At 40.1% G+C, this 26,022-nt stretch overlaps 1 long non-coding RNA gene across 1 annotated transcript in view; it reads left to right on the top strand.

The window, feature by feature from the left end:
* Positions 1-23,610, top strand: part of LOC138148778 (uncharacterized) — a 128,810-nt gene extending 105,200 nt beyond the window's left edge. Inside the window, exon 11 of the long non-coding RNA XR_011165166.1 lies at positions 21,411-23,610. This is a non-coding gene — a long non-coding RNA (uncharacterized lncRNA). The remainder of the gene's footprint in view (positions 1-21,410) is intronic.
* Positions 23,611-26,022: the final 2,412 nt, after the last annotated feature.

Genomic DNA, 26,022 nt, shown 5'->3' with positions numbered 1-26,022 from the left:
TCTCTCTCTCTCTCTCTCTCTCTCTCTCTCTCTCTCTCTCTCTCTCTCTCTCTCTCTCTCTCTCTCTCTTTCTCTTTGTCTCTCTTTCTGTCTCTGTCTCTCTCTCACACACACACATTCTCTTCCCCTCCTTGTTCTCTCCCTCTATCTCCCTTTTTTTCTCACTCTCTTTCTTCTTCTTTTTCCTCCTCCCTCCCTCCCTCTTTTAATAAGGTAATCTTTTAATTAAAAGTAAAAGGAAAAACAATCACCACTCCTTTCTGAAATATTATTTAGCCAATTTGGATATTTTGAAGGAATGGGAGATGCAATGCTACGTACAGGCTTCAGGGAGAGACTGAAAGTTTTACTTGTATTCAGTCAATCAAGAAAAACAGATTAATGAGTTTCATGAACTCATAAATAAAAAACAAACTGACAGGGTATTGCTGTGGGTGTTCAGGTGTCCAGGTCAAGAGGAAAAAAGAGAATAAAATGCTCCTGTTATATAAAAGGATAACATGTGCCTTCTAGGGAGCCAAGAACACATGCAGGCCTCAACTGTGGCTTGTTGCATAGAGTGGATGGGAGTTGGTCAGAAAGATGGTGAATGGGATAACTGAGGTCAAGAGAGGAAGAATATATACTCCATAAGCCTCCCCAAGATGCATGATCTACCCCAAAAGTAGAGAAGGAGAGATGACTTTCTGGCTTCTAATGGAAGGTGAGGTAGATTAATGGAAAGAGCATTCACCTGGGAGTTAGAGGACCTGGCTTTAAATATCACCTCAGAAGCCTAAGACCCCAGTGGCCTTGGATAAGTCATTTCACTTTCCTGGGTCTCAGTTTCCTCATCTGTCCAAAGAGGGAATTGGAGTAGATGGCCTCAGAGGTCTCATCCATAGCCAGTTCTGTGACCTGTGAATCAAGGAAGACTTCCCAGAGAAGATATATTTCTAGATCCTGCTTGAAATCATGACAGTGCCTGGTTACTTGCCCCTATTAGATTGTGAGCTCTTCAAGAGCAAGGGCTGTATTTTGCCTTTCTTTTTTAGCACAGGACCTAGTACTTAGTAGACACTTAATAAATATTTATTTACTGACTGACAGAATTGAACTTTATACCCATAAGTAGGTCCTTCCACTTACGGACCTTAAATGGAAGTAGAAATCCCAATAGCAGTGGGCAGTCTAATGTCTTCTGTGGGGAGTGTTGGTCTGGGTTCTGCATAGGGGGTAAGATAGACCTAGGGCCTCCATCAGTATCCTCCCTTGGCCTCGTGTGTGGCCCCTTCCATGGTGGGTGGCCACTTTCATCCCTGTCAGCTCCTCTCCTCTCTCATCCCTGGTATGTAGCCTCTTACCTTGGATTTTGACCTCTTTCACCCTTCTCTGTTGCTTTTTGCACTCCTCATACAATCTCTCATCCTCAATGAACTTTTGACATTCTCCCCCCTCCACCAATTTCACTTATTCCCTGCACAGGGCAGGTCTCAGCCAGGGACAGAAAGGTTGGGCCCAGACAACCTGAAACTTGAACCCGAATACACTGGGTTGGGCAGAACATTTTTTTTAATAAGCTAAGCACAAAAGCCACAGGTGAATAGCAAAAGTTCAGGTTGCAACAAAAGGCAGGAAATTCCAATTTATGGCTGGAAGCCTTCTTAACCCTCACTACCCAGGAAGGAATGCCAAGCTTTGGGCCCCTCCCTACTTTGGACTGTCAGATTGAAGCTGATTTAAAAAAATAAATCAAACCTTTGCTCAGCATAGTGAATCAAAAAGAACACTGTGTTTAAGTCTGAGAAACTGAGAATTCTAGTGTTGAAGTGATCTGGCCCAAGGCATAAAGGTAGTAAGTAACAGGGATGGATTCAAATCCAGGGCTTTGGACTCCAAGATCATGTCTTTCCACAGCATCATGCTTCCCTTACTTTCATGAACTTTATACTCTAACCAGAGCTATAACTAGGGTGGGGTCATCAAGGCTTTGCCCATTGGTAGGAAATTTACATTAAGGCAAGAAATTTAAAAGTCCAGTTAATAAACCATTGTGTTGCTCATAGGAAAAAGGCAGGGGCAGAGTTTAGTGATGAGGTGGGGTCTGGTGGTGGCTTCTAGGTGTAGCCTGGTACTGCTGGGAAAGAGATAGAGGAAGAAACCATGGCTAGGTAGTAGGAAGCAGGAACAGTCATCCATTTGGGCAATCAGTCAGTAAAATTTATTAAGCACTTACAAAGTATCAGGCACCCATGCTAAGGATACAAAAAAAGGCAAAAATGGTCCCTACCCTCAAGAAGTTCACGTTCTAACAGGGGAAACAATATGTAATAACCAGATATGTTCAAGCTAAATACAGAGCAGATGGAAGATAATCTCAGAAGATACTAGAAGCTGGGAGGACTTGGAAGGATCTCCTGAAGAAAATGGACTGAGCTTGAAGAAAGCCTAAGGAATCGAGAGGTGAAGCAGAGAAGTTGGAGCACTTCAGGCATGGGGGACAGTCAATGCAAAGGCAGGGATGGGAGATGGAGGATCACATGCAAGGGACAACAGGTAGACCAATGTAGTTGGATTGTAGAGGGCATGCAGAGAGCTAGAGAGGAAGGACACTGGAAAGGAAGGAAGGGGCCAGGTGGTGAGAAGATGCCAAAAAGAGGACTTTACACATGATTCTAGAAGATATAAGCAACCACTAGAGCTCACTGAGCAGGGAGTTGACACAGTCAGACCTATGCTTTAGAAAAGTCACCTTGGCAGCTAAAGAGAGGATGAATTGGAGAGGGGAGAGGCTTGCTAGTTAGAAGGCTATTTTAGGGTTAGGTCTAAGAGAGAGGTTCTGAGGCCCTGAATTAGGATTGTGGCTGTGTGAGTGGAGAGAAGGAGATGTGTAGACCAGAAATATTGGTATGGTAAAAATGACAAGATTTTATAGTAGGTGTAGGGCGAGAGTTGGGAATGACGCCAAGGTTGCAAGCCTGAGTGACTTAGGATGATGATAGTGCCTTTCATAAAGAGAAGTTGTGAAGAGTTTAGCAAGGGTCTCAACTTTGTGTGGGTCATGGATCCTTTTGACATTTTGATGAAGCCTCTGGACCCCTTTTCAGAATAATGCTTCTCAATGCATAAAATAAAATACATAGAGTTGTGAAGGAAACCAATTATATTGAAATATTATTACCAGAATTAAAAAAAAAACAGGTTCATGGACTCTTGGTCAAGAACTCTTAGAAGGAAAGATAATGAGTTCTATTTCAGCCATCTGAGATGCCCATGGGTCAAACATCTCTAGATGTCCAAGAGGCAATTGGTGATACAGGAGGGGAGCTCAGAAGAGAGAATAGGGCTGGGTATATAGACCTGAGCTAGGGATCTGCATCTGCATAGGGAGGTTAATTTAATCTATGGGAGCTGATATGATCCAAGGTGAGATAGTATAGAATTCTTGCTGTTTGGTCTCCCTTGGGGTCAGCCTAGAGATGGAAAGGGAAGCCCAAGCATGGCACAACGAACAGGTCCCCTGAGTGTAGACAGAAGGCAACTGTGTCAGATTTCAGGAAAACCTGGAAAGGCTTACATGAATTGTAGCAAACAGGAGAACATTGTACACTGTATCAGCAACACTGAGTGATAATTAGCTATGAAGGACTTAACTATTCTCATCAATACAGTGATCCAAGACAATTCCAAAAGATGGATGATGGCAAATGCTATTCACATCCAGAGAAAGAACTTTGGAATCTGAATGCAAATCAAAGTATACTATTTTTACTTTCTTCATTTTTTTCATGGTTCTTTCCTTTTTGCCTGTTTCTTCTTTTACAAAATTACTAATATGGAAATATGTTTTACATGATTACACATCATAACATATATCAAATTGCTTACCATCTTAGGGAAGGGGTGGTGAGGGAGGGAAGGAGATAATTAGAACCTCAACATTTAAAATGATGAATGTTAAAAATTGTCTTTACATGTAATTGGAAAAAATAAAATGCTATTAAAAACAAAACTGTAGTAGTGCTTCAAGGTGTCATTCACCTTCCAGGGAGAGAGGGTAGCATGGGGTCCAGAGGTAAGTTTAGAAGGACTCCTCTTTCCCTACTTGAATGGATCCCTCCCAGAGAAAGTATAAGGAGTGTAGAGTGCAGCACCAGGGTCTGGTCTTCCTGGGGATCCCTTTGCTTCCTGAATCCTTGCAACCTTTTCTTTCACTTAAAGTTTTGCCCTGTCCCCCCTCACCAGACTTTGTCTCTGTATAGAGCTCTCTGGAGTTGTGTAGGAGTGCCAGGCTGAAAATAGAAAAATTAAGAGAGGAGCTTCCAGTAAAAGAAGGATATACTGCTCCCTAAATTAGGATAGGGGGAAAATGTCAAAAAGGTTTTAAGGCACAAGCAATTAATAATTGGTACTTCCAGAGGCTATACTGAGATTAGTGAATGGCATCTAGTATAGTGGTAAGAGTGCTGGATTTGAATTTAGAAGATCTGCATTCAAATCCTAACCCTACTCATCACTATTATGTAAACTTGGGTAAATTATTTTATTCTTTTGGGCTTCAGTTTCTTAATTTATGTGTAGTATGCTATGGAATGAGACAGGTGTGTGTCTCCATATATATATATATGTTTATACACATATGCAGGAGAGTATTTACCAAGCAGCACTCCAAATATATGTGTATATATGTGTATATGTATGCATATATACACATACACACACATATACATACATATATGTATATAGATGCACAATGCATTTTAATTAGTATTAACATTTTCTCCATCACTTTCTTAAGTCTAGACAATCATCAAAATAATAAATTAAGCCCTGATTTTACCAATTTATCATTTACCAACATCTGATCTGTAAATGTTCCCACTGAAAATTTTTTTTTTGGAGAGGGGAAGGTAGGGCAATTGTGGTTAAGTGACTTACCCAAGGTCACCGGCTAGTGTGTTTGTGTGTGTGTGTGTGTGTGTGTGTGTGTGTGTGTGTGTGTGTGTGTGTGTGAAGTGTCTGAGGCCAAATTTGAATTCAGGTCCTCCTGACTCCAGGGCCACTTCCTCTATTCACTGTACCACCTAGCTGTCCCTCACACTGAAAATTTAATGAGTTCTTTTCTCACAAGATGGGTCTAGCTGGCTCTAAGCACACCCTTATGCTATGTAAAATGCATGCCTTTGCATGCAATGCCGTATTTATATGTATATTCATATGTAAATATATGGGGGTTATCTCCAGTCATCCTAATATGTATCTGCCCACTGGATCCAGATGGCTTCTGTAAAGCCACACACCAGCAGCTTTCCAGAGGAGTGCTGCTATGAACAGCTTCCAAGGTTCTGATTACATAGTATAGTGAGCATTCTATTTATTCAATAACAAATCAGAGCAAAACATTCACAGAAAATCAAAGTACAGCATTCAGAATGTTACAACTTATCACAGAAAACCAAAATATAGCATTCACAACAACTTAACACTAAAATGGCCACATAGTTTTCACCAAAGTGGTAACATAACTTTCAACAAATTGCATTCATTTAGTCAATCACAAAATCCTTAATTCAATCACAAAGTACAAAAGTCAAAGTTCTCCACCCCTAGGTCACAGTAAATCATAATCTTCTCAGTCAGCACACAGTATCCAAGTATAGTCTTCTTTCAGCTTGACTTGAGGCTGGCTCTCAGCTTCCATGGTTCTTCTTCCATGGTCCCAGCTCCAACTGTCACCTGGGTTCAAAGGCAGGCAGCTCCCAGGTGCTTGTCCAGCTCCTTGTCCAGTTCTCCATCCAGTTCCCATTCCATATTGAAGTTCACAGGGTCCAGTCCACCTCAAGTACTTCACAGTTCCCATTTCTGGGAAGACAAAGCCACAATAATATTCATATACATTGCCGGCACCATCATCAATTCACTATCTGCCTGTGAATTCAACTTAGACCCACCAACAAGGTCTGAGAACTCAACACAAATCATCAACATAGAAATCAACACAAACCCACAAACAAGGTCCAAGAGATCAGCACAAATCAACATAAAAATCAACAGAGACCTACAAACAATGTCTAAGAGGTCAGCACAAATCATCAGTAAAGTCCCAGCACCTCCAAAACCCTCCTCCAGGACTTCTGTAAACATACAACCAGAAAGTTCTCTTTCAGGGTTTCCAGTAAGGTCCTGGGGCTTCTGTACAAAGTATCACAAACAAACATTAATACAGACAGAGCAGACAGAGTGCTGGTATACCACAAGTTTTCTCCTTCTTGACTGCCACCACAAGAGTCCTCTTTGTTTTTCTTTTTCTAGCCTGAAAATTCTCCTTATATATGGTCATTAGCTCCTACCCTTCCTGTTGCAGGAGTTCATGAGTTCTAGGGTTCACAAGTTGTGGGGTTCACACGTTCTGTTTCTTAACAGACTTGATACAAGGCTCAAAAGAAACTTGAACTGAAACAAGGTGTTAATTCAATAGCTGAAACAAGGTGTGTGCTACTTCTGTGCTTGTCATTACAGCCCCAGAGGAGAAAGTGAGGCTGGTGACCTTGCATAGTCCTTCCTCACCTAAATCCAATTCACTTGCATGTCATAGCATCACCTCCCTGATGTCATGGTCCTTTTAGAGAATAAAGAACAAACAACAATAACCCTGTGGTGGCATCTACTTGTCTTTCACATCATAGAATGTGTGTATGTGTGTTTGTTTATTCAGAGAGAGACAGACAGACAGACAAAGGTAGGCATAAACAGTGAGTGAGGGTGATGTCAGTAGTGGTACATCAACTCAAAATAGGCTATTAGAGCCTAATGTTAAATCTTCAATGTGATAATTTATACCACGAACAAATCAAGGCTTGATTTATTATTTTATTGAGACTCAAGAAAGTAATAAGAGAAAATGTTTTTAAGATAGATTAAACTTTAAAGCATGCCATGTATATTAAACATTTACCAATGTACCCCAGGGTGATTCCATTTGTAAGTAGGCTGGGAAGTAGGTAAGGAGGAGAAGAAAATGCCTCCAGAAATTACGAGCAAAGAATCCAAAAGGGGACCATGGAGCACACTCGAAAGTGAAACCTCCATCCTGGTCCTGAGCTGACTTGCAAAATTTGTTGGACTGTTTCTAGGAGCTTGATTTACTTTAGCTTACCCATCATTGCATGTGTGTGATCTCCTATAAATCATATAAGGCTTTTAAATATCAGAATGATGACAAAAGGCTTGTGATTGATGGGGCACCAATTGTACTGTTTTTTCAGGTCATTTGGCTGGGAAATGAGAAATTTCAGATAACAACTAGATAAGATGGCAGGATCTAGTGATGGGGAGATTTGGGAGTGTTTGTAAGCCACAGGGAAGGAATAAGTATGTGGGGAGAGATTAAAGATTAGAGTGGCAATGACAGTCGAGCAATCTGCTGGAGAAGGCAAGAGGGGATGGGATCAAGGATGCATGTAGAGGCATTGACCTTAGGAAGTAGAAGAGGTCTCATTATCAGAGACTGGAATTAAGGATATGGTAGTGATGGATGATTTTACATGGGTATGGGATAAAAAAGAGGAGAGAAGAGGGAACTCTTGATGACGAACCTCAATTTTTTTCAATGGCACATGAGATGAGGTCCTCAACTGAGAAGGTGGGAGGAAGGTTCGGCATCAGACCCTTGATAGGAGAAGAGGTTTGGAACAGCCACTGTGATGAGCAGGATTAAGGAGAAATCAAAGAATTGACTTGTGGCAGTGAGGGCCCAATTGAGATTAGCTAGAGTAATTCTGTAGTGAACTCACTCATCCTTCTCCAGTATTCAGCATTAAATAGTGCCATGTGAGTAAGATTGAAGGAGAAGGATCATAGGAATAATCCAAGATTGGGGACTGGTAAAGTGTGAGTGGCAGTAGAAAAAGGGATTCCAATGTAGAGTACAGTGTTGAGTTGAACTGGCTCATCAAAAGGGTCAAGATCAGGAATCTTAAAGAGTGTAGCTAGACCAGGAGTGATAGTGGAATTGGAGGTCACAAAGAGTTGGTTTGGGAATGAACAAATGAAGTAGTGCTTGCCATATACAAAGTGCTGTGCTAAGTGCTGGGGATACTTCAGCTGTCTGACCTACTATGTTGCTGTGTCCTAGGAAGTGTGTAGAAAACTGTTTTGTGGTAGGCAAGAGTAAAATGTTATGTAATCCCAGGCATGAGGTCACTGTGTCTGGGGTCTGATTTAGGGCAAATCTGATGGTGTTGTAGCCATCGTGGTATCTCCAAGCCTAGCAAAAAGACTGGAGGCAGTGTGTCCTGGCCCTTTTGGAAAAAGGCCTCGTTGTGGCCCCAGAAGTGTCAAGACAATAAGAAACTAGTCTTTACTTCAAGACTAAGTTTGGTCCTCTATTTTTTTCTCTATAAAATAAGGAAGATGTTCAAGGTCATCTCTAAAATCACTCCCAGCTCTCGTGCATATATGAAATTTGGGCTCCATTTTTTGCCGCTTCAAGTCAGTCTGTTTCAGGAAGAGTTGAACGAACCTTTCCCTTTGGCCTTTGGCAAATCGCTTTTTCTCTTTGGGGCCTCATATTCCTCCACTTAAAAATCAAGGAGTTGATATTAGAAACCCCTCTGAGATTCCATTTCCTCATCTGTAAAATGAGGATAATAATAGCTCCTTCATAAATATTATTACACGGATCAAATTAGTTCATTAATGTGATAGTTCCTTGAAAATCTGCAAAGCACTACACACATGTGGGGTGTTTCTAACTGCTACTATTAGTGATTTAGGACTAGTGTCTTAAGGGACTGTTTATACAGGTGGAGTTGGAAAAAGTCACCTGTGTAGGCTTCACAGAAGTGGGGGTGGGACTTTAGGAGTTGCTCAATGGTGAGAGAGATAAAGTTTGGAAGACTGGACCCAAAAGGGCATTCTAGGCTATGGCCCAGCCTAGAAGAAGGCATGTGTTAACAACAGTTACCACTGTCTGGCTGCTGGCCATGGTACTGACTCTTCTGAACCCCCAGGTATTTTTGAAACTCCACAGTAAACAAATCACCCCCAGACCTCAGCTGTTGCTACTTAGGTGTGGCAGTGGTTTGGCCTAGACTAGCAGTAACATATGTTCCCATCACCTGTGAGACCCAACCTTACAGCCCCCTCGGCATAGTGAGGATTTCTTTAGATGGGTAGCTCTAGGAGACCTGAGTGTACTATCCTTTTGTCAGTCCTGACCTGCCTAAAAACTCTGATCCTACAGTTTCTAGTGGTTGGCCCCTGTTTCCCTGACATTTAGAGTTATGTGCTTCCTAGCCAGGGCTGTTGACACCTATCCAGGGTAGATCTTGAGGGAACCAAGGTTATGGAGCTTTGCTGGCCTACATGTATGTTTCCATAGGATTTGGGAGGAGGGAGGTAGAGAAGCTAGATAGAATTGAGGTCAGGTACTGGGCCAGTTGAGCCACTAGTGGACAGGTGGACCATGAGAATTGGCTCTCAGATCAGTATTTCCTTGGAATTCTATTTGAGTTACACCATTATTCTCCAGTAAGAGGGGGGAAAATATGGCTTATAAATAGGTATCTCCCTTGAAGCCCTTCCCTAGTACAGGAAAGTTTACTGAAAGAAGTAGGCATTGAACTGGGCAATGAAGAATAAGACAAGGAGAACATGCTTCCTTTTACCCTCTTCTAACAATACAGACACAAAGGCATTTGACAGGTGGAAAAGAAACCGAAATGTATTCTAAGAAAATTATCTTATTCTCCACATAGAAAAGATGGTCTATGTAGGTGGCAGTTAATCATACAGAGACAAGATGGCAAGCATAGAAAGAACATAAAAAGAGAATTGTCTGTAGTCATGTAGCTAGAATAGACTCTCATTAACCAATGCTCCACCTGTTCCCCATGAAAGACAGTTAGCCTATTGAGGGAATTAGACAGCAAGTAGTAATGGGAATTGAGTGAACCACGTTGACTCCATCTTGTGACTCAATTCTAGAGCTAACTCAGTTCCCTTTCTATTCAATTATAAGTCTAGTCCAATTTCTGTCTTGTGAGAAAACTTTATTCAATTGTAGGAAGTATGTGAGGACTTTTTTGCATTGTTTGAACCCAGTCCTGCATGGCTGGAAAGCAGGACCACATCTACCTGCTGCTTAGAGACCCTTAACTAAGGACCTAGGTTATGCTGACCTGAAACCTAGTCTTACTGGAAGATCCATGCAAGGAGCTTTCTCACAATTACATATCCCAAGCAACCATATATCTTACCTGAAATCTGGCCCTGTACTGGTCCATCATTTATGGTTTCCATATTCTTTTGATTGAATATAGACATTTGAAGGGAGTGGGAAATCTCTTTTTCTGATTTCTGAGAATTGTACCTGTTTGCTCTCCCCCTCCCAATTTGGAAAATACTTAATCTTTCCGCCAATTAGAAATCAGATTACCTAATTTTGTATGCTGGCTAATTGTGTTCTTTTAATTTATTGATCTTATTTGATTGTTGTTTTTGATGTATAAATATCTATCTCCCCCTGTGTTCAGGGTTCAGTGCCAAAGCTAAGGAAGGTTACTGGTCCTGATTTGTTATGCAATTGGCATTCACTGCTTAATAAATCAACATGCTTGGAAGCTCAAACCTTTGTTTCCTCAGTCATTTCATCTTTCCTCTACTACACTATAACAACAAGCAGCAAGCATGCTCCAGTATTGGTGATCTGACTCTTGCTGCCTGTTTCCACTTAGGAAAGGATTATTGTTTTGAGAAACAAAGGAAAGGCATGTTATTGTTTCATTAAACTTTTGGGTCTTGCAGTTAGAATACCCATTGGACCAAGTGAACCAGGAAATTGCTTACCTCCTAGGTTTAGATTCTTTTCCATAATGTTGTGTTGTGTGAATTGGTATATGTACCTTAGAATCTGTCCATTCAGATTTGTGTCTAAGGAGCAGGATCTTTTCTTTGTGTGCCTGGGCAATACCTATATCTACTCTAGGCAAAAAGAAAGGAACTAGGAAGTAAGCCTAAGCCATTCGGTTAATGAGGAATCGTCATTGATGAGAACTAGACCCTATCAACAGGCTCCTATGTCTCTACTTTTCAAGTATTACAACCCAGCATGTAAATAAATGATCACAAAAGAGATAAAATTTGGAGGTAATGTTTCTCATGGTGACATTCCTGTGAGTGTTTTGTATGAGTTCTAATGTAGTCAGAGTAAGTCACCCACAAAGTTTAATAGAAGAATCCTACCCCCAGACATGAGCAACTAGGTAGCAAAATGCATAAACTGCCAGACATAGAGTCAGGAAGATTCATCTTCCTTAGTTCAAATCTGGCCTCAGACACTTACTAGCAAGGAACTTAACCTTGTTTCCTCACCTGAAAAATGAGCTGGAGAAAAAAAATGTCAAACCACACTAGACTAATATGGTACCTGGGTCCCTCAAGCTGGGATGACCTCATATTCCTCACTCACCCACTACTCTGTCTTTGCCAAGAAAATCCCAAATGGGGTCACAAAGAGTTAGACATGCTTGAAAAATGACTGAACAACAAAACCCCCAAACATCTTCCCATCAGCTTGCCATGATGATATGATTATTTTTCTGAGTTCAGACATGTTCCTGCTATTAAAATTAAGAGTCTTGGGAAATTTCCTACCTAAAACCTAACTAGCCATCATACTTCAGGGCAGATGATCTTATTAGGTCATAGAATTAAGATGATAGGATTCAGGACAAATCAGTCTTGATGTAGAGAGAGGAAGAGAGAGTTTCCATGAATTTACTGTACACATGGTTCCATTCTGTGTTTTGAAATAATGGATTGATGGTTCCAAAATAGGTTGGTGCTGCTTCCTAATAAGTTCTACTCATCATATGATGTTTTACACATTTACTCCTCCAGTCCTTGAGGAATTAGAGATCCTTTTCCTCAAGCCCTTACAAACACTTGATAGGAACGCAGGTTACTTCAGCTCTACAACTTTATTTTTCCAAGACCCAGCCCTGAACACACCAGCACACCACCATTCTGTATTAGGGAGTGCCTGGAGCAAGCCTGGATTTAAATAAACCTAGTGTTTAGGGACATTTGAAAGGACTGCTGTAAACTCTTGAAAAGACAAGTAGGGAGAAATGAGACTCCAAATGCCAAGATTAAAAGAAGCATTGGCTGTGACTGTAATCTTTCCCTGTACCCTTCTAACAATTCTGTCTCCTTACTTAGGGGAGCAGCGAAATGCACTCATTAGCACCGCTCATTAGCATACTCAATTAACATAGTTCATTAGCATCACAAGCTTTTTATTGTTTCTATTGTCCTATGATGCTGGCAGGTTGGAATTTATGAAAGGGGATTAAAATTTCAAGGACTGACCCTGGTTTATAATAGGCAGGGCCAACCTTACTCACAAGCAGAGTAGGTGGACGCCTCTTTGATTTCATTTAAGGTCCAAGAAGAATGTCCTGCCTGAAAATATCTCCTAGTTAGTTATCATAGGGCCTTAAATTTATCAGATCATCAATTCTGAGCTAAAAAGGACCTTGCTGTTCAGTTATGTCCAGCTTTTTATGACCCCATGGACCATAGCATGCCAACAATGTCCTTGGGGTTTTCTTGCAAAGATACAGGAGTGGCTTGCCATTTCCTTCTCCAGTGCATTAAAGCAAACAGGGGTTAAGTGACTTGTGTGGGGTCATACAGCTAGTGTCTATGGTCATATTTGAATTCAGGTCTTCCTGACTCCAGACCCAGTGCTCTTTCTACTGAGCCATCTAGGTACCTCCAACAAAGGAACCTTAGAGGTTGTCATCTAGTTCAGCCCCTGCTTCTGATAGATAAGGAAACTGAGCCCCAGAGAGATCACTTCCCCAAAGCCACATAGGTAGTAAGAGGTACAGCTAGAATTTGAACCCAGGCCCTCTGATTCCAAGATCTCCTTCCACCACACCATTAATCACACTTCCACACATGAGTCTACAATTAGCATTCATTTCCTAAGTCTCAAGGGGTTTTTATATCTTTAGAAGCCACAGATTATAAAATATTTAAAACCTGAGAGATCATCTCCTCAAATTCCTCCATTTTACAGATGACAAAACTGAGGCCTGGACTTTCACAGGTGTCATTGCCAGTCACATGGCAAAGCTGGGGCCAGAACCCAGGCCTTTTGACTGCTAGTCCAGCAGCTTTTCTCCAGCTATACCCTGTTACCCTTATGAAACCATAAACAGCGCTGGGGAGGAACAGCCAAAGTTCTCCCAGTAGCTCAGATGAGATAATATATGTAAAATGCTTTGTAAACTATTAAACCTATATCAATGACAGCTTTATTATTAGCATCATTTTATTTGTCAGAGAATAAGACACTGAAGAATAAGAACCAGAATGGGGGAAAGAAGGAGATGGGGACTGAGCTAGAGAGGGGTAACAAGATGCCCAAAGGAGAGATGGGAGATGGGGAGGAAGGGAGCCCTGCCTCAATTCATTAGAGAATCAGTGCAGGCCCTCCATTTACACTGCTTGCTAGGGTGTCATAGCTCTGAGAATCTGCAGGGGGAAGAAGAATAATGTGGTGCCTGGGACCCTCAGGCTGGGCTGACCTCACACCCACACTCATCCAGAGTCCCATCTCAAGATGGTAGGGATGAGGCGGAAGGTTAGTCTTTCTCCCCTCCAACAGGAGTCAATAGCAAGGCAAGGAGTGTCTGTGATAAAGGTACTTTCATACACCAGGAGCTTAGGCAAGCCTGAACTGGTGCCCCAGTGGGAGGAGGGGGCAAGGACCCTGAGGGATTGGTTGGAGCTGGGGCTTAGAGACACTGGCTGTCTATCCTCCTTCCTCGTGTCTCTCCATGCACACCAGGCCCTCTTGTATCCTCTCCCAGCTCTAGGATTTCTGCACTGACCTTCTTTTTGCTCTCACACATATTTTCTCAGACACTGGTGCTTCGTTCTTGGAAAACACTTTCCGGGCCGTGGTCTCAGAGTGGAACAAGGTTACACTGTGGATGCCTTTCTGCACTATAAATGTAGCCATTATACCCGTTTCATATTCTTGACTTTCTTGGTACAGTAGAAGTACGGAGACTTAGGTCTGTATAAGAACTTCCAGGGTCTGGTGGCAGGGAAAAATAGGACCCAATATAATTTGGTGCTTAGACTGCATGGGTAGAGATAGTTCTACTTTATAAGCAGCTTACAAGAGCCTCACAAAAACTCTTCCTGATACATGAATGTCTTACTGAACCCAACTAAAACACTTACTAGTTGTTGATCTTGGCTGGGCAAAAACAATTTTTCTGAGCAGCAGTTTACTCATCTATAAAATGAGACTTGGTATTTTCATTACATACCTCACAGAATTGGTGTGAGGAAAATGTGTTTTAAATCTTAAAAAAATAAATTCATCATATCATCAATTTAGAGCTAAAAGGGGTGATCTTCTAATTCATCCCCTTATTTATACTGTCATAGAGTAGTGAAAAGAACCCAAGTCAAAGGTCTCAAATGTGAGCATTAACTCTATCACTTGCTATTTGTAGAGCCTTAAGAAAGTCCCTGAGCTTTTCTTAGCCTCAGTTTCCTCAATTGTAAGATGGGAATTATACTTTATAAACCTAAAATCCTATATACATTTTAGTAATGGTTATTTGCAATAATGATATATATATATTGCTTTTTGGAGGGCAATTGGGGTTAAGTGACTTGCCCAAGGTCACATGGCTAGTTTTTGTGTTAAGTGTCTGAGGCTAGATTTGAACTCAGGTCCTCCTGACTCCAGGGCCGGTGTTCTACTCACTGCACCACCTAGTGATATGTTTTATACTCAGTGTTTTGAAACAGTGAGTGTGAGACACAAGAGAAGGGAGTGAGTTAACTACTTTTAAGAAAGGGCTCACACAGGAAATAGAAAACAGTAGGAATATAATAGTTGAGTATCTTAAAATTCTGCCTCTGGATACATTTACTACTTTTCCAGATTCATCATGGCAATTATAGTTTTGCGAGTTACAGCCTGAATGCCAACCAGTACAATATTCTCTATATAGAGACCATAAAAGAGTCATCAATACAACTTTGATGAATCTGCAATGTTATTGCTTCCTCAGTGATGTGGAATGAAACATATCCATGACTGCCTAACCTTCTAACTCTTATCAATCACCTCCCATAAATACTCCACAGGGAATTCATCCAATTTGCTCAATCCAAATACCTAAACCAGGGGTAAATAAAGCAGCAAAAGAAGATTATATTTCTGATAAACATTAATGCAAATATATCAATCTGGTAAATTATTTAAAACCAATACCTAACATCTGCAACTGATAAATTTTAAAGGCCTTTTAAAAAAATTTTCCGCTTCATAGTTTTGTTTTTTTTTTTGGTAAATCAGTGTTATTTTTAATAATTTAAAAAATTTTAATTGCATCTTTTTCCAAATACATGTAAAGATAATTTTCAATATTCATTTTCTTATAAGATTTTGAGTTCCAAAATTTTCTCCCTTCCCTCACTTCTCCCCAAAGCAGCAAGCAACCTGATATAAATTATACCTGTGCAATCATGTTAAACATATTTCTATGTTAGTCATGTTGTGAAAGAAGAAACAGAACAAAAAGGGGGAAAAGCACAAAAAACTCTCAAAGTCAAATAGTATGCTTCTATCCGCATTCAGTCTCCATAGTTCTTTCTCTGAATGTAGACAGCATTCCTCATCATGGGTCTTTTGTCTTGGATCCTTGTATTGCTGAGAAGAGTTAAGTCTATCATAGTTGATCATTGCACAATTCTGTTACTATGTACAATGTTCTCCTGGTTCTGCTCACTTCACTCAGCATCAGTTATCTAAGTCTTTCCAGGTTTTCCTGAAAGCTGCCTGCTTGTCATTTCTCATAGCACAATAGTATTCCATTACATTCATATACCACAACTTGTTTGGTCATTCCCCAATTGATGGACATACCCTTCACATCCATTTCTCTAAAGGCCTTTTCAATAAGATTAGGGGTGAAACTATGATGTCCATAGCCATCAGTATTATTTAATGCACTTCTAAGAATGTTAGCTATAGGAATATGGCAAGCTCTGGACCAATGAGGTTAAGCCTCTCTCCAGCTAATTAGGGATCACATAACTGGAACCTCCTACCTGCTGATTGCTCCTGTTTCCAGTCTCCTCAAACACTTCTCACAAAACTGCTTTTCACCCCTTGCTGAATTTTCTGTCAGGTTCTTCAATCTCCTTACTCCTCCAGCCGCAGCCTCTGCCTCCTATTTAAGTCCTGTAAGCCTTTCAGTGACTTAAATTTGAACTGCCTAGAACTCTGACTTACTCTCCTAAAGCCAAACCAAACCAAACCAAAAATTACAACCATTTAAAAATCATTCATTGACTTCCAAATAATTATACGATCTCTCTCCCTCCCTTTCCCTTTCCTTCTCTGTCTCTCTCTGTCTCTTTCTGTCTCTGTTGTCTTAAATAGCTATATACAGTTGATCTGAAGGACCATAATGCTCTGCAACTATAAGTTCTCAATATAGGCTTACATCTCATTTTACATACCTAAGACTATACTTTTCTATACTTAAATTTTTCTAATTTTTAATAAATGAAAGTTTTTTCTTTACCCTTTTAAACCATCAAACTGTTCATATGCAAATGAGGTGCCATCCTACATCTTTCATAAGGTGATTTAAGTTCTTCTGTCTAAACATCTCAAATCTGATTTGGAAATTGTATTTCTTCATATATATTTCAGCAGTTTTTTTCTTTTTTTAATTAAAATAAAGTTCTTTTTCTGCTCCTTTCAGGCATAAAAATGTTCATCTATGACAGAGGCAGAAGCTTAGATCTTTTACCAATTTATTTAAATCTTTTTATTTCTGTTAAAATACTTTTTCTTTCCCTGTGCTCACTTAACTGTTCCCTATCAATGGACAGCATCTTAAAGGGAAAGTACCCTTACTCCTTTTAAACAAACTATATATAAAAGAAATCCATAGCTTCTTATAACACAAGCCTCTTTTGTTGTTCTTTTTTGTGTATAGCTCATTCTTCTCCAGCCTACACTCCTGACTCTCCTCCTGACTTTCTCTACAACTCCCTTCTCCATTTTTGAAGTTCGCTCTAACCCTGTACTTCATACACTGGAAGTACCATCCAACACTATGGCTCCTCCCTCTCATTGGTAGTTCCTTCCAGAACTTCTATTTTAAGGAGGACACCTAGGCCATCCACATCATTTCTCTTCAGGTGGTATTCCCATCTGTCCTCCTGGACTTTCTCTAAAATGCCCCCAAGGTGTGTGCCTTCACACACACACACACACACACACACACTTCCAACTTCCTTTTGTGTGTTGTCTTTCCCCATTGAAATGTAAGCTCCTTGAGGGCAGGTCTTTCTACTTGGATTTGTATTCCTGAAACTTAGTTCAGTGCCTGGCACATAGTAAGTGCTTAACAAATGTTTCTTGATTTGATTTATGTGTTTGTGAAATTCATAATTTAAAAGGAGACACTTACAAAACATATGGGTAGAAATGCCAAGCAGGCAGTTGGTAATGTAGGACAGGAGTTCAGAAGGAAGATTAGGGTAAGATAGATTTGGAAATCATCTGCAAAGAGGTGATAATTGAATCAACATGAGTTGATGATATTGCTAAGAGAAAGAATATAAAGATAGAAAAGTAGAAAACACAAGACAGAGCCTTGAAAGATACCTAAACTTAATAAGTTGGAGGTGGATGAAAATCCAGCAAAGGATTTTGGTGTTCAGTGTATACAGCAATATTTAAAAACATTTAAGTAGTACTAGAATAGATATATGGTTGGGGTAACCCAGAGTTGATGTTTTTCCAAACCATGACTAATATGACTGATAGGACAAGATGGAAAGGAATTCAAAGATACAGGATAATATTTAGTTGAATTGGTCAACTATGGGATCACAGCTGTGAAGGAAAAGAGAGCCAGAGCAAAGATGATAGACAGGGAAAGGTGGAGGGGCATGTTGAGGTCAAAGGTTATATTGAGGACAAAGAATAGGTTGAGAAAGAATGAAGCAGTGAGAGAAATGGAAAGACAGGTGGTCATGATTGGAGATTGGAATTTTGGAGTTCAGGACTGTGGAGGTAATACAGTTGCGGGTGACAGTGAGATCAAAGAATTGTCATTGCAGTGGGTGGATGAGTTGGGTGAAGATGGAGGTCGTGGGAATTTGAGGAAGCTGATAAACAAGTCAGGCTGTTCAAGGGGACATCAACAGGTATTTAAAGTCCCCAAGCATCAGGGCAGAGCTGAGCACAATAGGATAGGAAAGCTTGATACTGAGTCAGGTACTGAACTCCTTTAAGAAAGGAGAAATACTGATGGGGGCTGGTAGATGACAGTACCAAGAGTTTGGACTAGATGATAGAGGTGGACATAGGTCAGTGCAGAATGAGAACTCTACTTCTGTAGCAGGTGGCTGTGGATGTAGTGCTTCCTACCTCAGACACTTACTAGCGGTGTGACCTTGAGTAAGTCCCTTAACTTTTCTCACCTATAAAAGTGGGGACAGTAATAGCACATCCTTCATAGGGCTGTTGGGAGGATCAAATGAGACAATATAAAACAATTTGCAAACCATAAAGTGCTAAAAATATGTTAGCTATTGTGATGATGACGATGATGAAGATGAAGATGATGATGATAGTGATGATGATATTGATGATGATGATGATGATGATGATGATGAGATCCAGGTTTCTGTCAGGCAAGAATTTGGAAAAAAAACTGAGAAATGAAGAAATTCAAGATAAAGGGTGAGTGGGGAATTATAGAAAATGCGGATTATAGTGGAATGGAGAGACAGAGGAGGAAATGGATTATGGAGGGGTAAGGGTGAAGTGATAAGGAAGGAAAGTATTAGGAAAGTTAGAGGATTTTTGCTACAAAAGATGTTGACTGGATTTCTGGGCTAAGGGGAATACAAAGTGGGAATTTGCCTGCCATTAGCATGAAGAATGACCAGATGATTTAGGTCCTACCTCAAGGTTCCCACAAACATTCAGTATGGAGTTTTCCATTTACTCTTGTTCCTAAAGGCCATCCTGGTTATTATCCAGGTTCTAAGATTCTGGTTGGAAAGTAAAATTAATGTAGTGATTAGACCCTTCACATGGGGATGAGCTCATGTTTTACCCCAGAACCTCATTTAAAGTTGATGGAGGATAAGGCACACCAAGATGTTCGGTAGATGGAGCAAAGTTCTCTGAATGTCCAAGAGCAAAGTTTCTCCTTAGTACCTTTTGTTCCCTAAGGTTTGGAATATGAGATGGATTTGGAGATAACCCTCTTCCCCCCCCTTGGCACTTCAAGAATGAGGCCTATAAGGATCATATTGAGTAAGGAAACTTGGGACCTGACTGGAGATACTCTGTACATGGAACATGTACACCACAAATGAAAAATTTGTCATAAAAATCTCTATAGAATCTTTTCCATTTTTTACCAGCTTGGTGTTCTCCTTCCAGTTTCATCTTTAGGTGCCTTTAGGAAGACTTTGCTTAGTTGTGTGTCTCAAGCTTTCTATAAATGATTGCTCTTTTTAAAAAATTAGGCAATGCCATTCATAATCTTCTACCATCCATCTGTAGGATATTCTATAAATTAATTTAGATTCAGACTAATGTTGCCCTTGGCTACTATGCCCTTGCATGACAAGAAGGTAATTTTTTTTAACTGAGGTGGTTTCTAGAGTCTTTTAGTTCTTTCATTATAGTGATGAATTGATATCAGTAAAGCTTCATTAGGAAATAGTCTGTATCAATGTCTGTTCTTTTATCCATTTTCCATATTTTGTACCATCAGCTTGTTTAAGTAGTATCTGCCTCCTTCTCCCATCTAAATGTGGGGACCCAGGAAATGAATCTGGGTTTGAGGTGCTTGAATTTATGAGCTTATTCCTTAGCTTCCCACAGATGTATTTTCTTTTACTAGGCCAACAAGAGGAGACATCAATTTAAAGCAAAAGATACATTAAATAGCATAGAAAAATAAGGGAAAAGAGAGATCACATACCCCGCCCCCATACACACAAACCCCTCTTACACACATGGGTATGCCACCTCATATTCTGTATTGCCATTAATAAAGGGAGTCACACACACGGAACATGGGTGGTTAGGGAACATCAATGGAAAGACAATTCATACTTTTTATATCACAGAGCTGCTGATACTCTACTGATACATTGTACTACTTATGCACTTTTTACTATTCTAGGTACCTCCACTAAACTATTACTGTTCATTGCAACCATCTACTGGTTTTCATCTGTGATTTACTTTCACTGAGCTGCTGCTATAGCTCTGATATCCTTTCCCTGAAAAAAATAGCTTTGACAGTCTCACAATATTTCAGTTCTTTTGATATTCAGACCCTAATCCACCACATCTGGCTAATCAGAAATGTCTTTAGACATTTAAGGTTTTGGGATTTTTATTTTGCTTGTTGCTTTTAGTCCTTCAGTCTAAACTTGAATTTGACTGGAAGTGAGGAAATTCCTTTCAACACCATTTCATTTCCGTGATGACAGTTGTTGTCTATATAAATCACAGGGACTAGTCAGAGAAAACTGAAAAGCGTTGGTGACCTTAGTCCTATTTCCTTCTAGCAACCAAATCTCTGTCTTCCCTACATTTATACAGGTTAGGTTGGAGCTATTTCAACTGTAGTCCCACATTATTCTCCTTTTTATTTTTTCTTTCACTTTGGTATGGATTTTGTTCTTTGCCCTCACAAGTCAAATGGTTTAACTGTACGTAGATAACTGATTAAGCAATGACACTCACATAAGTCATTTCCAATTGGTTAAAATATCATCAGTTTCATAGTCTTCCCTGTATTCACAGTCTTCCAATTATTTTTTTTTTCTTATAGAAACTATTCATGATATGTAGACAGGAAGATTGCATAGAGGCTACAAACCTTTGGTCTTAAAATCAACATAAATAATAATAGGAAATCAGGTAATACAATTCTCTGTCTCCACATGCAAATGAACAAAATCTACTACACCTTCAGAGATGCTGGTTGAGATAGAAAATTATTAGGGAAAACTTAAATGAAATGAGGACCCAATCCCTTGTCAAAGGGAGAAAACTGTCCCTTTCAGCATGTTCTTGACCAGCATGGAGATCTACAATAGTCCTTTGGGCTAGATTCACTTTCACTCTTGGCTTCTAGCTCCCTCCGTATGGAATCAATATCTTGGCTTACTATCCTTCACCATCCTCAGACCCAAAACATGTTGAATGTGCATTACAGTGCTTATTGCTCTGCTTAATCACATCCCATGACATCCAACAGTGCTAGTTCTACTCTCTGCTTAGAGGTGCTCAGAAATTTCCGTATAAGAGCTCTCCTTCTCTTTTCTTCCTTTTCTAGATCTGTACTTCTGATGCAGTCCCTGCATCCAAACACAAGGCCCCATGGAAAGAGCTTCTTCCTGCAGTGAACAGCAGCTCCCTTCAAGGGCTTCACTATTATTGTGGGCAATTGGAGCCACAATGGAGATCTCTCATTAAGGGTAACCTACCACATTCATAAAATTATATGTAATCAGATGCTAGATGATATGATATGAACTTTAAGAATTCATAAGAGAAGGGGGCAAAGCTAAGATGGCAGAGTAAAAGCACAAACTTGGCGAGGGCTCCAGCTTCAACCACCTCTAATACCTGTAAAAAAATAACTCTAAACAAATTTTAAAGCTACAGAACCCACAAAGAGACAGAGAAAAACAAATCTCCCACTGAAGGCAGCCTGGCAGGCTGACAGGAAAGGAGCAGCTCTCTGGGAGCCGAGTGCAGCCAAGTGCAGTCCCCAGTGAGCCACGGTTCTGGCCCCAGGGCAGCCCCTACCAGCGCCCAGCCCTGCCAGAGCAGACTTCAGGAGAGTGAATCACCAGCAGCTGTGGTGGTTTCCAGACTCCTCGAGCCATAAACACCAAAGAAAAAATTAAAAAGTCAGTCAAGAACTCTTTTGAAAGGGTAAAGGAGCTGGTCCAGCCCCTGTCCCCACAGCAAGAAGTGGCAGAGGTGCAGCAGCCCCAGCTACTGCCATGCAGCTGCTTTCAGAGCTCCTGGCCTGCACATCATAGGGGGACCAAGCAAACAGTCAGAGGGTAATGGCTCTTGCTTTGACCTGCCTGGATCTGGATTGTGCTCTTGGGTGGTGGTCCTGGGGTGTGTGGCCAGTGAGCCAGAGCTTGTGGGGGCTATAGAGAGGGCACCCAACTAATAGTTCTGGCAGCTGCAAAGCCTTCAGCAATTTGGGACAAAGATCTCTCCATTCTGTAAGCAGATTTCTACTGTAGCAAAGAGCTCTAAAGTCAAGTGACTGGTAAGACGAGGAAGTGCAATCAGACCATACAATCCTTTTTTGGGGACGAAAAAGGATCAAATCATGGAACCGGAGGAGGACAATGAAGTCAGAACTCCTGCATCAAAAGCTTCCAAGAAAAATATGAATTGTTCATAGGCCATGGAGGAGCTCAAGAAGGATTTTGAAAATCAAACAAGAGAAGTGGAAGAAAAATTGGGAAGAGAAATGAGAATGATGCAAGAAAATCATGAAAAGCAAGTCAACAGCCTGCTAAAGGAGACCCAAAAAAATTCTGAAGAAAATAACACCTTAAAAAGTAGACTAACTCAAATGACAAAAGAGGTCCAAAAAGCCAATGAGGAGAAGAATGCCTCAAAAAGCCAAATTTGCCAGATGGGAAAGGAATTTTAAAAATTCACTGAAGAGAATAATTCCTTCAAAATTAGATTGGAGCAATTGGAAGCTAATGACTTTATGAGAAATCAAGATACTATAAAACAGATTCAAACCAATGAAAACATAGAGAGCAATGTGAAATATCTCATTGGAAAAACTACTAACCTGGAAAATAGATCTAGGAGAGATAATTTAAAAATTATTGTACTACCTGAAAGTCACGATCAAAAAAAGAGCCTAGACACCATCTTTCAAAAAATTATCAAGCAAAATTACCCTGATATTCTAGAACCAGAGGGCAAAATAGAAATAGAATTTACCAATTGCCTCTTGAAAAAGATCCCCAAAAGAAAACTCCTAGGAATATCATAGCCAAATTCCAGAGTTCCCAGGTCAAGGAGAAAATATGACAAACAGCTAGGAAGGAACAATTTTACTATTGTGGAAACACAATCAAGATAACACAAGATCTAACAGCTTCTACATTAAAGTATCAAAAGGCTTGGAATATGATATTCCAGAGGTCAAAGGAGCTAGGACTAAAACCAAGAATCACCTACCCTGCAAAACTGAGTATAATGCTTCAGGGGGAAATATGGTCATTCAATGACATAGAGGACTTTCAGGCATTCTTGATGAAGAATCAGAGCTGAACAGAAAATTTGACTTTCAATTACAAGAAGCAAGAGAAGCATGAGAAGGGAAACAGGAAAAAGAAATCATAAGGAACTTATTAAAGTTGAACTATTTATATTCCTACATGGAAAAACGATAATTGTAACTCAAGAGACTTTTCTCAATATGAGGATAGTTGAAGGGACTATATATATGTATATATAGGAGGGTATATGTGTGTATAAATATATATGTGAGGGTGTGCATATGTGTGTACGTGTATACATAGACAAAGGGCACAGGATGGTTTGAATTTGAATGGATGATATCTTTTTTTTTAAGCAATTGGGATTAAGTAACTTGCCCAAGGTTACATGGCCAGTTTTGCGCATGCGCGCACGTATGTGCATGCGTGTGTGCGTGTGTGTGTTAAGTATCTGAGGTCGGAACCGATCCCAGGTCCTCCCAACTATGGGGCTGGCACTCTTACTCACTGCACTACCTAGCCTCCCCAGGGATGATATTTTAAAAATAAAATTAAGAGGTGAGAGAGGAATATATTGGGAGAAGGACAAAGGGACAGATAGATTAGGGTAACTTATCTCATATAAAAGAGGCAAGAGAACACTTACAATGGAGGGGAAGAGCAAGAAGGTGAAAGGGAATGGGTCAACCTTACCCTCATTGAATTTAGCTTAAGGAGGGAATAACACACATTCAACTGGGTATCTTACCCTACAGGAAAGCAGGGGGGAGGGGAAAAGAAGGGGGGTGATGGAAGGAAGGGAAGATTGGGAGAGAAGGTAGTTAGAAGCAAACACTTTTGAAAAGGGACAGGGTCAAAGGAGAAAATAGAATAAGTGGGGGCCAGGATAGGATGGAGGGAAATATAGTTAGTCTTTCACAATATAACTACTATGAAAATGTTTTGTATAACTACACATGTACAACCTATGTTGAATTGCTTGTCTTCCCAATGGGGGTCAAAGTTTCAAAAAACAAATGTTAATGCATGTTATATGCAACTGAGAAATAAGATATATGGGCACTGGGGTATAGAAATCCATCTTGCCCTACTAGAAAGTTGGGAGGGAGATGGGGGAGGATATAAGAGAGATTAGGGGAAGGGGTATTCAGTAGGCACGCTATTTTTGGGTGGGGGATAGGGGAGAGATGAAGAGAAAAATTGGTAACTCAAAATCTTGTGGAAATGAATGCTAAAAACTAAAAATACATAAATTGGCAAAGTAAAAAAAAAGAATTAATAAGAGAGGAGATTGATGACAGATGAATCAGTCAAGGATGGTTTGGTGGAAGAGTTGTTGTATTACCTTTATATTTCCCAATAGTACTGTGTACAGTACTATAAAAGCATTAGGCATTCAAGGAATACCAAGGACAAAGGCTAAGACAGTAGAACAGAGGAATTTGGAATCAGAGGGTCCAAGTTCAAATTACAACTCAGCTATTAGCTGAGTGACCTTGGGTTTGTCACAACCTCTCTGGACTCTCAAAATGAGGGGACCAGACAAAATGGCCTGTGAGGTCCTTTACAACTCTAAACCTAAGACCTTATCACCCCCATTTTATACACAAGGAAGCAAACTGACCTGCACGGAGAATGAGTGGCAGAGCAGAGATTAGAACCCACTTGTCCTGATTCACAGCTCCAGGCCCTTTCCACAGGACTGATGTGCTCTCAGCTCCAGAGGCTAGATGAATCCAGAGAGTGACAAAGCAGTCTGAGGCCACCTGGAGGAGTGAGGCCAGGCCAGAAGGAAGTATGGTGTTGTCAATCTTTCCAGTTAAAACTAATTCTTTTTTTTATTATTAATTTGTTTGTTTATTTTAGTTTACAAGATTCAATTCCACAATTCCTTGAGTTTCAAATTCTGTCCCCCTTCCTCCCCTCCCCCCCATGGTGGCATACAGTCAAGTATAGGATCTGTAAATACTTTCACATTAGACATTAGTCAGGTTATAAAGACGGATTGTATGAGATGGAATGAAAAATGGTAAAGAGGAAATAAAACCAAACAAGAAAGAGAAAAAGATCAGGTAGTTTGCTTCAATCTGGATTCAAACTCAAAGTATTACAAAGTAAAACAAAGTATTATTCTTGAGATAAGTTGCTGTAGTCTTTTTGCTAATATTTTATTTAAAATTTTTGCATCTATATTCATGAGGGAGATTGGTCTATAATTTTCTTTCTCTGTTTTATCTCTTTCTGATTTAGGTATCAGTACCATATTTGTGTCATAAAAAGAATTTGGTAAGACTCCTTCTTCACTAATGTTCCCAAATAGTTTGTAGAGTATTGGAATCAATTGTTCTTTAAATGTTTGATAGAATTCCCTAGTAAATCCATTTGGCCCTGGAGATTTTTTCCTAGGGAGTTGACTGATGGCTTGTTCAATTTCTTTTTCTGAGATGGGGTTATTTAAGTAATTTACTTCCTCTTCAATTAATCTGGGCAACTTGTATTTTTGTAATTATTCATCCATTTCCCTAAGATTGTCAAATTTATGTGCATACAATTGAGAAGAATAATTCCTAATTATTGTTTTGGTTTTCTCTTCATTGGAGGTAGATTTACTCTTTTCATTTTTGATTCTCATAATTTGCTTTTCTTCTTTCTTTCTTTTTATCATATTGACTAAGG

Source organism: Petaurus breviceps, unplaced genomic scaffold, assembly GCF_028583685.1.
Source record: "Petaurus breviceps papuanus isolate PSGF00001 unplaced genomic scaffold, PetGlider_PUasm1.0 90842, whole genome shotgun sequence".
NCBI lineage: Eukaryota > Metazoa > Chordata > Mammalia > Diprotodontia > Petauridae > Petaurus > Petaurus breviceps.
The sequence above is the reverse complement of the archived record's forward strand: the minus strand, read 5'-3'. Positions and strand labels throughout refer to the sequence as shown.